Genomic DNA, 14439 nt, shown 5'->3' on the forward strand with positions numbered 1-14439 from the left:
TGTAAAACTACACCCTTAGGAAAAGCAGCAACTCTACTGCTGGAGTCTCCTGCAGTATCTACACTTTAAGTGACCTAGGCACCAGCGAGCATGAAGACACAGGGGCAGTGTTTCTATTTCCCCTCTTACAAGAACAAAAAATGAATGGATTGATCATTTTGAGACAAGCAGTTCTGATTCTTCTGTAACTTTTTAAGTTTTCTCATTTTTGAGAAAGTCTTTCAGCTTGCAGGGACTTTCCTCTGAGCTTTGTCTCATGAGTCCCCTCAATAACTTGCAATACTATTATCCTTGTAAATAAAATACTAGATGTCAGTGTTTGCAAGAATGGGGCTTAGCTCAGTAATGCTGGCAATGATTCCTACTGAGTTGAAATGGTTACTTTGAAGTAATAGTCCAATGTGTCAGATAGGATATCATTGACATCACGTTTTGAAAACAAGATGAGCTGTAAAGAGATCTGGATTTGGTGTACCTTAACTTAGGTACTTCACACAGCTATTGCTTCATTTCTATTTCAGATTCCTAGTCCCTTAAGGAGGAAAGGTGACATTAGAGTAACAGTCTATATATGCAGTTAAAGGAAAGAAATAAGCCGACAAAGGCTTCTAGCAGATCTCTTCCACCTGAGACATCAGTCTTTCTGAAGTGAGTGTAAATCAATAGGAAATGACAGATCTTATTCATGAAAGTTGCTTACAGAGCACACAGGGGAAGTTACTTGTCTTTTGCATAACCCCTGATTCCGTAGAGCACTTGGCCAACAAGCAAAGAGCCATTATGGGTCTTCCTCAGCCCCAGAGAGTTTCAATCCACTTTCTAAGAAAGTGCTTCAGCAAGGCACTAAGGTATGCTAAGGCTTGGGTAAAAAGGAAATAAGGTGCTCCATTGTCTTCAGGCAAGAGGGCAGCCTGGAGTCAAGACTCAAAGCCTCAAAGACAAGGAGCCAGAAGACATCACACAGGCATTTAACCTGCGGAAGACTGAATGAGAGTCTAAACTCTCCTCCCTATATGAGATACATCCTCAGGATAAAAACTATCCTGGGAACACATTTCTTAACAGAGCACTCCAATCACAAAACTAGAGTAGGTTCCTCAGTCCCCATGGCTCCTTTACTCCTGCTGTGTACTAGGTCAGCTTCCAGGCATGGGGAAGAGTGTGGTCTGCTTCAAGCCTAACTTTATGTCTATTTAATCTGTCTAGAGAGACACTAAGTGTTCAGGCATTGGGTACTGGTGCCCTAAAACATCAGGTGAAGCTAGTTGTGGTCAAGTCCACAACTGTCAGCTTGAGTTTCTGGGGAAGGCTTGAGTGTATTTAAAAAGTAGGCTACTTACCTTTGAATCACAGTTGAACTTTAAATGAGGGACAGCTGCCTATGTTCCTAATGACCAACCTTGAGTCAGTGCAGGTACCATCATCAGGTAAGCAGGGACCATTCAAGACCAAGTGAGGGGTAACTAAATATATAGCTGTTTATACTTCATAGTTAATCCCTGCAAACAGATGCACTGTTGTGCATCAATGGATATTAGTTTAAATCAAAGTTAACCAGAGTTCTCACCTGTGTGTAAAATATCTTACCAGGCAGTCTCACCACTCAATCAGCTGTCAGAAAAGATTTTTCTGTTATCAGGACCTATGGCTTTGCTGCCTCTATGGGTTGGTTTGGTGGTTTTGGTTTTTTTTTTTTTTTCCCAAGATTTCTGCCTACAGTGCCAGTAAACACACAGCAGGGCGTGAACAAGCTGCTTATAGTACTGGGACAGAAATAGACACATCCAAGCTGCCATTTATTTTGTAACTACAAGCCTCGTAAGAAGTGTTGGTTCTGCCTTCATCCCACAGGGTGGTAATTATGACATTCCCAGCGTTTCCCTTTTGTTGGGCATTATGTGCCAGCAGGGAATCAAGTGGGTCTTTGTTGTGCTCAACTACATCTAGGCTACTCGTAGCCTACTCGATCCCATCCATCGGGCGGTTTGCCGAAGGAGAGAGGCGGACAATGAAGGTGGAAAAACAAAACAAAACAAGCAGCAGCCCCATGCGGCGTGTCCCGGCGGGTCGGGTGAATCCCAGGCACGGCGTGACGGGGTGGGGGGCGGTGCTGGGGGAGAGGCAGAGGGATGCGAGGTCGACCTCCCCCGGGCCGACTCAGCAGGTAGGAGAGGGCCAGGACTAGGGGCTGTGCGGGGAGAGCCGTCTCCCGGGCAGCGGATCGCATCGCATCGTGGGGAGGCGTCTGCGAGAGGCGGGCGAGGAGGAGTGGAGTGAGTGCCGGGGGCGGCGCGGCGGGGCTGGGCTGGGCTGGGCGCACCGTGCTGCAAAGAAAGACCCTGAGAGAAAGTGGAAGTGTGCCTCGGTCACGCCGCCGCCTCGCCCCGGCTGCCCGGCACCGGCGGAGAGGCGGCCCGCGCCCCCGCCACCCCCTGCCGAGGTTCCCTGCCGCCGCCGAGGCCGCGTCCCCCCGAGGTGAGTGCCCTGGGGGGGGCTGCGGCGGCGGCCGGTAGCGGGCAGGGGGCAGGCACGTTTGGCTGGTCTCTGTGGGTAGGTGATATTAATATATATACATATATATATATTTTTTTTTCCGTATCTTTCTGTCTGTGTGTCTGGCCGTGCCGTGCCTTGGTGGGGGCTTCCTCGGAGTAAGGCAGGAGCTGCTCGTGCTGCTGGTGAGGAGGGAGCGAGCGAGGGAGGGTAGGAGATCCAGTGTGTTACTGAAGTGCTCGGTTTAGTCCGCTCTTATTGTGCGCGGAGGTGAGAAAACTAACCTAGCCCCTGCCAGGTTTCCACTTTTCACTGGTGTAAATCAGCGCTGACAGGCAGCTGGATGGAAACGTTCTGATAAACGTTTTCCTTCATTGGTCGCGTCAGTTGGTTAATTCCCAGTGTTTTGTGGCAGCGTGCCTACCAAACGGCAAATGAAAGAAGGGTTGCAGAGCAGCGCGACGTGCCGGGCTCGTTTCCACCAGCCCTCCTCAGGTAGCTTCCGAGCCTGCGGCCCCCCGGAGGGAGGAATCCCGGAGCACGGGGCCGGGGGGCTCGCAATAGGCAATGGGAAGCTTGTGGGCATGTGTGAGGGTGGATACCAAAACCCCTGGCTTGACAGGGCGTGGGCTTGCTAGCCTTGGGAGCCTGCTGGCCTCAGGCTCGCTCTGGAGAGGAGTGACTTTTACTCCCCTCTGTTGAAGGCAGCAGGTAGTGTGCCAGAATAATCCCGCTTGATTCAGGCAGTGAATGAGATTTAGGTGTTTGCATAGCGTTTTACTTGAACTTTCTGTGGGAAACTTTTAAACTCGAAATTGTTGTTCCAAGGGGAAAAGTGAGACTGTCAGCCCTGCAAAACAGAAGTGTCAGCCCTGGAGCAGCTCAGGAGTCTGAGTCTCCTGCCGGGGGTTGTTTTTTGGGCAGAATATCAGGTAGGTTGTGGCTTCTTGTCTCCTGTTCCCATGTCTTTGTAAGAGAGTATTCTCCATATATTCTGCTGTAGATTCCTAGATATACATGCTATTGTCAGTAGCTGATACCTGAAATGAGCAGGCAGTGCTGAAACAGTAGCTTTTTAGGTGGTGTTTCACTTTGGGAATGGTTTTGTCAGTGTGAAACTATTCCCTTTTGTTGACAATAGAACAAGTTTAAACTTTATTGTCAGCATCTGAGATGTGACCTGAGGGTTTAAAAAAAACCCCCACAAGTGTGTATAAGTATATATGTGCATGTACACTAAGTTCAGAGTGATGGGACAAGTTCTCTTGACTGGACTATTGTTGTGGAACAGCAGGGGTGCCATTAAAAGTACCAGTAAAGACTGGGATTAGAGTGATTGGTAGAGCAGAGCTCTTGAACCATTGCAGTGATTTTGTGTTGTAGCAGCATTCAGAAATCCCAGCTGTAAATCACATTATACAAAGAGAAAGAAAGCCAGTCGTTGGCCTCAAGGGATGACACAGGTACAGCAAGCAATTTGTAAGAGGAAGAAAGACAGGGGAAGCCATTTGTCTAGTGTTACATAGGTTAGGCCAGCACTGAAAGTTTCCAGACTGAAACTGGCTTTATACATTCTGTCTCTCTTCTGGTATTTTTTCATCCTGAAATGAATATTTCCTGATTATGGAATAATTTTGCAGGTACTAGTGAGCATGTATTTATTGTGGAAAATAAATGAATGTTGAGAGATCAAAATACTTCCAACTGGAAGTATACAAAATTACTCTATCTAGAGTATAGTATAGGAATTAAATGGAGCTTGAGTTGCTTGGAATTTGTAGTGCTGGTTGAGGCAGCTGACCATCATGAAACAGAGGTTTACTGCGCTGCTTTGAAATCTCTCTTGCATTTTATGCTAGCATTATTTTACTTTAAGTAGCACCATTATTTCAAGCCCGCATAATGAGATGAAAAGCATTTGGCATACGCTCCCATAAAACAACATTTTTGTGCTAAATTCAGATCCTTGCTTGAAGGTATCTATAAAATACTATGCTTATGTAGGGAATTGTACCAAGAAAAATAGACATCTAGGTTAAAGCTGTCTTAAACCATTTTTGTCATGAAATAACAGCAGAACAGCAATTTCAACCACATTTTTCCTCTCTTGGAGAGGAATGGTTTCTCAGCTTAGACACGGAAATGCTGACAAAGTGATCATGAGGTAAGTGGCCATAATAAATGGGATGCTTTAATGAGATGAATTACAGATTTGAACATGAGCCTCTTCTGCTTCACCTGATTCTCCTAACCAACAAGTGATTTCTAGGTGCTTGTTTCACAAAAAGGTGTGCTTAAATATACATTCCATCAACACACAATGGGTTGTTGTTGTTGAATTGTAAGATACAAAAGAAAATACTTTTCCAATCCACATATGGCTTTTGTCCAGATTTTCATTAACATGTGGTTTTTTTGTGTGTCCAATTCTATAAAAAGTGGCAAAATAATGAACTTTTCATCTGCCTTGAAAAAACACAGCAAAGCCGATATGAAAACAGGCAGTATGGGCCAAAGATGCTTTGTGCAGTCAGTCAGTACTATCTCATGCTAAGCCTGCTTGTTGGCTTGTAACTGTCTTTCTGGTCACAGTCTAGCAAACCTTGCTTGCACGTTCTCTGTGATTTTTTTCCACTTCATCTTCTTTCTGCTATTAACTGTTATTAAGGTAATTGTAGCTAATGAACATAGGAAAATGTTGTAATCCTGCGTAAAATTAGCAGTAATTGGGGATGCAGTTGATGATGTCTGGAAATACCATGTTGTCATATGTTGTCAACAACAACAGCTGATGGAGATACTTGCCATTTTGTGGGCCAGATCTGCTGGTTTAAGACTGTGCCAAGTTCATGTGAAATACAGTTGGTTGCATCTTTTGTAAAAATATGACAAATATTTTTTTGGCTCAGTAAGATAAAAAAACCTTCCTGGCAAGCAGCTATCTAACCTTTGCACTTAGGTTTGTTAATTTTCCCTAAGGTGTGTGTTTCATGTGGTGCCAAGCCTAGCTGTTAATTCATTTTGCTTCTTAGAGACATGTCACAGCAGTCAAATAAATATCAATGTGTATATATGTGTGTGTATATATATATTTATGGCTACTCACACAGCCTTTTTGTGGAGTAATTGTTAATATATCATGTTCTGATTCATGCCTATAAGCGTGTATATTCCTGACCTGTCTTATTACACATGCAGAAGAGGAGCGTTGGATTACGGGTTTTGGGTTTTGTTCCTTATTTCTAAATGTTTCAGTTTTAAATGTGACTCATCCTAATGTTAGTGAAAACATTACATCTGTTTGATCAGGGGAATATTTTTCTCTTCCCTAAAATTTTGGGGATTGTGAAAGTAAGCTGTACAACCTGGAGTGTAAGACCAGGCTTCAGATCTCGACCGTGGCAATGCTGGGTCTTAGCTACTGGGTAATGTGGCTGAGATCTGTGGTCATCATGCTTTCCCTCAAAACTACATCCTGTGATACAGAGTACCATCCAGAGAACGGCTCTTTCTTCACCAAACTTGTTCCTTCTGACAAAGCACCTGACCTGTTTTTAATTACAGCATCTCTGGCCATCTCCAGTATCAATGAACACTTGAATGCAGAGTATTGAGTGTATCCACTAGAAAAGAATTGAGGTTATTGTTAAGTTACAGTAGGAGAAAAATATTTTAAAAAATCCTTCACTGTGTTGTGCTGTAGGGAAGAAAATGACTGAGTGGATTTTTTTTGAGGGATGTAGAAAATGTGTATGTTTTTGCTGGACTAAGCGCTGTGATATTAAAGAAAAAGAGACATTAAGAGGTCGATTAAAAGTAAATTAAACAATCCCAACAATGATGTCTAACAGGTAAATGGCTTCAGCGTGGTTGAAATAACTCTTGATATTTTTTTTTGGTTTTTTTGAGCATACACAGAGAAGCAGATGGTTATTTCTAGACATGCAGAAAATGGCTTGTTCCTCTCTGGAATGAATGTATGGCTAGGGTAAGGTATCAAATCTTATCTTCAGAGGCCTCAAAAAGATGGAAGAGCACATGCATCCCCAGCAGTGCAAGGCTGATACCTGTGTTGACTCAGAGATATGGACACTACAGTAACAAAGCTATTCTTTTTTTTCTGGTGCTTTTAAGCATAAGCCACTCTCATCTGAGCTTGTGGATGAAAGAGTAAGTGCTGGAGAGAAAATACAATTTTTTCCAAACTACAACAGTACTTTTAGCACCTGAAAGGTAAATGAATTTACTCTGCAAATGACTTAAAGCTTTTTTTTTTTTTTTTCTCCTCAATAAAAATGGCTAAGATGGCACAGCTGGGTTTGTCACTTGGGTATTTCTAGTGATGAGGGGCTACTGCTCAAAGATTTGTCTAAAGGTAATTGGGCAACGTGATTGCGGTCTGTAGTGAGGTACTGGAAGCTAGCTCTGTCCCAGGGGCATGCATGCAAGGGTTCCTTGTAGGCATCTCAGGTATGTTACAGCCACAGCACAAACATATAACGGAACCACATCAGACAGTAGAATCCAGGTGACTGAGAGTTGCTGCTTGAGATTCAGAAGATACAATGAGTTCTTTTGATGGTTGGCAGTGAAGTTTTCTATACAAATAGCAATTATTTTGTCATGTGAAGCAATATTCAGGAAACTTGAAATAAACTCGTGAAAAGCTTTTTTTTTTTTTTAAGAGTTTTTTTCCTTTTGATATCTAAAGATCTGTGCCTCTGCTTGTCTGAGATCATGGATGGTTTTCTTTTGAGAGTAGACTGGGACATAAAATGTTTGGAAAGACTGTCTGCAGGATGCATGGAATGCTAATATAGTTGTAGAGGTTTTTTGAAGCAGTTAAGTGTTTCTCAGATAAGCAGGCTATAAAGGAATTGTAAGTGGTGGTGTTTGTATTGCAGTAGTTTACTGTGGATCAATTCTAAATTGAGATGCCTTTGTGTCAGGTGCTGTTTTATTAGGTGTAATAAAACAAAAGCATCTCTCCACATGCATTTATCTTCGAGTCTGAGAAATACTGTGTAGGAGGAGGGAAGACCAGCAAGTATTGATAGCTTTATGTTTTTATGGTACCAGCAGCTAAATCCCATCACAGAAGCTTAATCTGAGCAAGTGCTCCTGCTCCCTATGTAATCAAGAATGAGATGAATGGTGGTAGGTGTCTGATAATATGGCCGTGACTCTATCTGTTATGCCTTTCTTCTTTGGAATCAAAGCAGGTGGGCACAGGAGTCGTTGCCTGTACCTGCACAAGTCAAATGAATGCTCCTTCCTGAATAGAGTGCTGTGGGTGCTTGACATGTTCCTGGCAGTGTCCTGGATATCAGCTGGAAAGGGAAAATTTGGGCAGTTTGTCAGATCTAGCAGGTCGATAAATGTGCACTGTGTCCTAATTAGTGGTTTTATTTAAGGAACATTAGTGATTTAACACCCTGATCTAATTACTCGTAAGCTTCTCACTAATTTTGTAATTAGCACTGGAGTAAGACTTTTTATGGAAAATACATACTTAAGGAAATTACAACCACTAACTTCCAGTGCTTATAGAGGGCTTTATTTCTGTGACAATGTTCTCTTGACAGCATTCGAAAGGAAACATTACTATTTTTTGTGTTTTTACATGATGACAAAAATAGATCATGTGCCAAGTGTTTACAAAAATTGACTGTAGTCAACTCTCACAACCCAAATGACTCTGGCTTTAGAACCTGTGCCTGAAGGATCAGATTCTGCTTCGTGGAGAAGTCATGCGTGAATTACTTTACACCACAGTTATCTTTGGCCTTCAGAAGGTGAGGAGGAGAACTCAGGATGTCGTCAGGGTTTACCGGCTGTGTGCTCTTGCAGTTTATAGCAGCTTTTTAGATGGTAAGGTGCAACTTGGAGCAACCATAAGCCAGCTCTAAAATCTAGCATGGCCTTACAAGGATAAAGCTGCTCTTCTAAGTTTGCTTCCAGGTAATCTACATAGTATGTTTCAATTGGACAGAGAACCTGGTAGAGCATATCAGGGCCAGGTGGATGAAGAAATTTGCTGCGCTGAGTTCTGGAAGGCAGTTCATGCTTTGTAGAATTAAAACCTAACAATTTGCTCTCTCTAAATGCAAAGTTTTTAATGTTTTTGAAGATCGGGAGTTTTGTAGCCAGTCTGAAGTAATGTAATATAAATACAGCCTGTAGAGAGAAATGTGTTTATTAGTTTAATAGATGTAGCTGGAAAAGAATCAAGCTCTCAGGCTCAGAATACCTTATTCTCTTATTGGACTGATGAAGCAATTAAGCCTAAAAGCTTGTCACTTGTTTTTTATTGCACAACAGTTGTAGTAGGCTTTTAAACTAATCTTTTGGTTGTTTGTCTTCGTAAAAGAAGACGGTTCACCTATAGGCAGAGCTGCCATGTGCTTGGTAGTGGGGCACTGAGTGTGGATCTGGGCATTTGATGCCAAAAGAGCCCGAGTTTCTTCAGCATGCAAGATCGTGCCCTGGACTCACGATTCCTCAGTCCTGTCACATCTCTTCCTTTCCCAGCAGGACATGCTCGTCTACATCCCAGTGTGCCAACACAGCCATATAAAGGAAAGGATACAAAAACACTGCAAGCTACTCTGCTTCCACTTCCTACTTGATGTCAAGTGGCCCGATACTTCCTTGACCCCTTTCACTATTTTTCACTGAATGTGTTTTAGTGTCAAATAATTTGGCTCTCGCTTTAGTTCCAGGTTCAAGTCTTCTGATTGTTCACATTGCATATATGCTAATTAATTCAGCATCCCTACCAGAGATAGAGAAGTAGTTCCTTCTGAAGAGGGGCAGGGAAGGGAAAAAAAGGCATTGTTGGCTAATTTGCTTCAAGTTCTGCTCTCGACAAACACTGTGGGTATAGACCCTGCCAAGTTTGGCTTCCTCTGCCTGGGACATTTCTCTAGCACTCTCCCAGGAGGTCTACTGCCCTTAACTGCCCCCTCATGCCTATGATGAAAAGATCTTGGAAGCACTCCTGAGTGCCTAATCTAGCTGGGTTTTAACACAAGTACTGTCAGCAAAGAGACATTAGCCCTGATGGTGGCTGTACCTTACTGTGCAGAGGGTAAGTGGATGCTGACAGCATCAGTAGTTTTACTCCAATTCTATATCAAGTGAGATTTTAGTATTTAATCATCTTTTCTATGCTTATAGACATACTCTGTCTTACCCTGTGGAAGGAAACGTGGTCACAAACAGCACACAGGAGCTGCAGGGTGCTCTAATAAACAGTCAGTATCTTGAGAACAAAACTGTTCATCAGGGTGGGGAATCCTCTCTCATTGAGTAAAGGCTGAGGAAGCCAAGCTGGCTCGTTGTTAACTTTCACCCACAGAAACTTTATAGCTTCAGAATCTGAGCAATTTTTATTTCTGTGTTTTGTCTATTGGTGTAACTACTAGCCAGAGTTTCTGATTTTATGCTTGCGTTAATACTTCTTTGTTGCAGCTACTGCCATCCAGAGTGCTGAGGGCCTTTTTTTACCCTGAAGGAAAAAGGAAGCTTTATTCCTTAGTACAGGAATGGTAACTTTTGCATTGGTGGTTGTCATATTCCCTCATCTTTTACTTGAAAAGAGAATGTTTGAGGATGATGTTTCATTTCCCTTAATAAAAAGTGCTAGATTGGAGTAAATGTGTAGTTATTGCAGAATAAGGAATCCTGGGCATGCAAAGGAGGAGCCCACAGCAACTGCACAGCATTGTGCTGACTGCTGCTACTGAAGCAGTCTGTGAGCTGCAGGGATGCCTGCATTTCTGTCTCTGATGAATGTCATGTTCCACTAGATCTGAATACCCATGATCTGAATACCTTGCCAATATTTTCCAGGTGAGTAGTGATGAAATGTCTACCAGAGGTCTAAGGACTATTACAGGGAGATTTCAGGGCATGAGGACATCAGGTTAATCGATCAGGAGCACAAGTAGTGTTCTCTTCTACCTCTTTGGTTATGTACAGGGATGAGGAAAGCACCTGGGAGGCAAAACAGATTAATACCTAGCTCTAATCCTGGTTCTGCTGACAAAATATTGGGTTTTTTCATCATAGGGCAGTTTAGAGGGCACTGAGGGTACTTCAAAGGGATGTGATACATCTATCACAAAGAAGGGAAAAAGAAACTGGGACCAGAGTTAGCGGGGCTCACTGGGAGGGCTTTAAACTAGATTCGAAGGCAGAAAAGGAGTAAAACCAGGCTTGACATAGATAAGCCTGAGAGCAGCATTCAGGCATCTGAGGGATGGCCTGCTCCTGACGTCCTGGGGTCTGCCACCTCAGTGAAGGCCAGAGATAGAGATCATTGTGGCAACAGGGAGGCAGGGGTTAATGTGTTAGAGGCCACAGAAGCATCTGCAAATGGTCGTGTGGAAGACAGGACATCTTCCTCCCGAAAAGTGGTGGGATCAGTAGCTCATCTGAAGTGCATCTACACCAATGCACGCAGCATGGGCAACAAACGGGAAGAGCTGGAAGCCATTGTGAACCAAGGGAAGTGTGACGTTGTTGCTATTGTGGAAGCATGGTGGGATGAGTCCCACCACTGGAGGGCTGCACTGGATGGCTACTGACTGTTCAGAAGGGGCAGGCAGGGCAGGAGAGGCAGAGGGGTAGCCCTCTATGTTAGGGAGTACCTTGACTGTTTAAAGATGGGGGAGGATAGGGTCCAGTGTCTATGGATAAGAATCAAGGGGAGGGGCAACAAGGGCAATGTCATGGTAGGAGCCAGGATGAGGAAGTAGATGAGATGTCTTTTTAGGCAGCTGGGAAAACACGGGATCACTGGCCTTCATTCTCTGGGAGACTTCACCTTACCAGATGCCTGCTGGGAATACAACACAGCAGAGAGGAGACAGTCCAGGAGGTTCCCAAAGTGTTTGGAAGATAACTTCCTTACGCAGCTGGTGAGGGAGCCAAGGAGGGAAAGTGCCTTGCTGGACCTGGTATTTGCAAACAAAGAAGGTCTGTTAGAGAACGTTTGATGACTGGAGGACACCTAGGGCATAGTGGTCATGAAATGATTGAGTTCTCAGTCCTCAGAGAAGCAAGGAGGGGACCAGAAGAAGTGCCACCTTGTATTTCCAGAGGGCAGACTTTTAAGGAAGATTATTTAGGCAGTTGGTTGTCAGTGTCCCTTAGGAGGCAGTCCTGGAGGGCAAAGGAGTCCAGGAAAGGTGGACATTCTTCAAGAAGGAAATCTTAAAGGCATAAGATTGAGCTGCTCCCATATGCTGGTGGGGCAGAAGACCACCCTGGTTGATGCGAGAGCTTCTGCTAGAACTCAGAAGCAAAAAGAGAATTTACAGCCTTTGGAAGAAGGGCAAGGCAGCCCGGGTGAACTCCAAAGCTGTGGTGAGGTCATACAGGGACAAAGTTAGAAGGGCCAAGGCTCATCTTGAGCTTATGCTGGCCACTACTGTAAAAGACAATAAGAAAAGTTTCTACAGCTATATTGGCAACAAAAAGAGGTCTAGAGGGAATCTATAGACTTTAATAGATGAAGATTAAAACTTAGTGAACAAGGATGAGGAAAAGGTGGAGGTACTTAATGCCTTCTTTGCCTTAGTCTCCAATGGTAAAACCAGCTTTTTCCTGGCCACCTGTCCACCTGAGTTAGAAGACAGAAATGAGAGACAGAATGAAGCCCACTTAGTCCAAGGGGAAAGGATGTGTGACCTACTGCTCCACCTTGATGCACACAAGTCCATGGGCTGGATGGGATCCACATGACTGTGCTGAGGGAGCTGGTGGAAGTGCTTGCCGAGTCACTCTCCATCATCTACCAGCAGTGCTGGCTCACCAGGGAGGTCCCAGCAGACTGGAGGATGGCAAATGTAACATCTATCTACAAGAAAAGCCGGAAGGAAGATCCTGGGAACCACGGGCCTATCAGCCTGACCTCAGTGCCAGGGAAGGTTACGGAGCAGATTATCCTGGATGCCATCCTGTGGCATATACAGGATAACCATGGGTTCAGGCCCAGTCAACATGGCTTTATGAATGGCAGGTCCTTTTTGACCAATTTGATCTCCTTCTATGACAATGTGACCCACTTAGTGGATGAGGGAAAGGCTGTGGATGTGGTCTTCCTGGACTTTAGTAAGTACTTTGACACAGCCTTTCACTGCATCCTCCTGGAGAAACTGACTGCCTATGGACTTACTCTGGGATGAGTGGAAAACTGGCTGGATGGCCAGGCACAGAGAGTCATAGTGAATGGAGTTAAATCCTGTTCTGTTCAATATCTCTATCGATGACCGTAATGAGGGTATTGAATCCCGCCCCCCCCCCCCCCGCAGTAAGTTTGATAATGACCCAAAACTGAGTGGGAGCAGCATGGATCTGCCTGAGGGCAAGAAGGTTCTTCAGAGGTACCTGGACAGGCTGGAGCAATGGGACAGGGCCAATTGTATGAGGTTAAACAAGGCCAAATGCCAGGTGCTGCACTTAGGCCATAACAACCCCATGTAGCACTACAGACTTGGAGCAGAGTGGCTGGAAAGCTGCACAGAGGAAAATGACCTGGGGTTCTTAATCAACAGTTGTTTGAATGTGAGCCAGCAGTGTGCCTAGGTGGTCAAGAAGTTTAATAGCATCCTGGCTTGAATCAGAGACAGTGTGACCAGTAGGGCCAAGGAAGTGATTGTCTCCCTGTGTTTTGGTAGTGGTGAGACCACACCTTTAATACTGTGTCCAGTTCTGGGTCCCTTACTACAAGAAGGATAGTGAGGTGCTGGAGCGTGTCCAGGGACAGGAAGCAAAGCTGGTGAAGGGTCTGGAGAACAAGTCTTATGCAGAGCAGCTGAGGGAGCTGGGGCTGTTCAGCCTAGAGGAGAGGAAGCTGAGAGGAGACATGATCACTCTCTACACCTACCTTGAAGGGGAGTTATAGTGAATCATGGAATCATAGATTCATAGAATGGTAGGAGTTGGAAGAGACTTTTAGAGATCATCTAGTCCAACTCCCCTGCAGAAGCAGGTTCACCTAGATCAGGTCACATATGAACATATCCAGGCTGGTCGTGAAGACCTTCAAGGAAGGAGACTCCACAACCCCTCTGGGCAGCCTGTGCCAGGGCTCCCTCACCTGAACAGTGAAATAGTTTTTTCTTAAGTGGAACTTTTTGTGTTCCAGCTTCATCCCATTACCCCTTGTCCTGTTACTATCTACTATAGGAAAGAGGGATGTCCCAACCTCCTGACACCCACCCTTTAGATATTTATAAATGTTAGTAAGATCACCCCTCAATCTCCTCTTCTCCAGAGTAAACAGCCCCAGTTCCCGCAGTCTTTCCTGGTATGAAAGATGTTCTATACCCTTGATCATCTTGGTGGCCCTGAATTTTTTATATTTTCTGCGGGCCGCTGGGGGTGGGTGGAGTAGGGGTCGATCTCCTCTCTATAGTAATGAATGAGGAAATGGCTCAAGTTGCACCAGGGGAGGTTTAGATTGCACATTAGTAAGAACTTTTTCAATGAGGAAGTTATTAAGCATTGGAATGGGCTGCCCAAGGAGGTGGTGGAGTCACCATCTCTAGAAATAGTCAAAAGATCCATACATGAGGTGCTGAGCGATATGGTTTAGTTTAGTGACAGGCCTTACAGTGTTATGTTAGTGGTTGGACTTTATGTTCTTAAAGATCTTTTCTAACCATAATTATTCTGTTAACTGTGAAAAATAAACCTAGTTAGTAACAGTGCAAAAAGGCAGAGTGAGTTAGTTTTACAGTGTTCTTTAATAAAATCATAGATTCATTTCAGACTTTGTCCTCATTATTAGTTTTAAATGTAGCTACTTCAAGTTGTGTCTACTAGAAAAAGGAGCCAAATGTCCTCATTATTTGATGAGGACACTGAAATGCAGTAGCATTTCAAAGCCTTTGGGCTTCAGTGGCCTAGGTCCTGTACAGGCATTTAATAGATGAC

At 44.2% G+C, this 14439-nt stretch overlaps 1 protein-coding gene across 1 annotated transcript in view; it reads left to right on the forward strand.

Annotated features, from left to right (window-relative positions):
• The first annotated feature begins 2355 nt into the window (after positions 1 to 2355).
• The window catches only part of MYO16 (myosin XVI), a 374343-nt gene continuing 362259 nt past the window's right edge, over positions 2356 to 14439 (forward strand). Inside the window, exon 1 of the mRNA XM_061996543.1 lies at positions 2356 to 2475. The gene's annotated coding sequence lies outside the window, so the exon portion shown is untranslated. The remainder of the gene's footprint in view (positions 2476 to 14439) is intronic.

This window comes from Colius striatus, chromosome 1 (genome assembly GCF_028858725.1).
Source record: "Colius striatus isolate bColStr4 chromosome 1, bColStr4.1.hap1, whole genome shotgun sequence".
Lineage (NCBI taxonomy): Eukaryota > Metazoa > Chordata > Aves > Coliiformes > Coliidae > Colius > Colius striatus.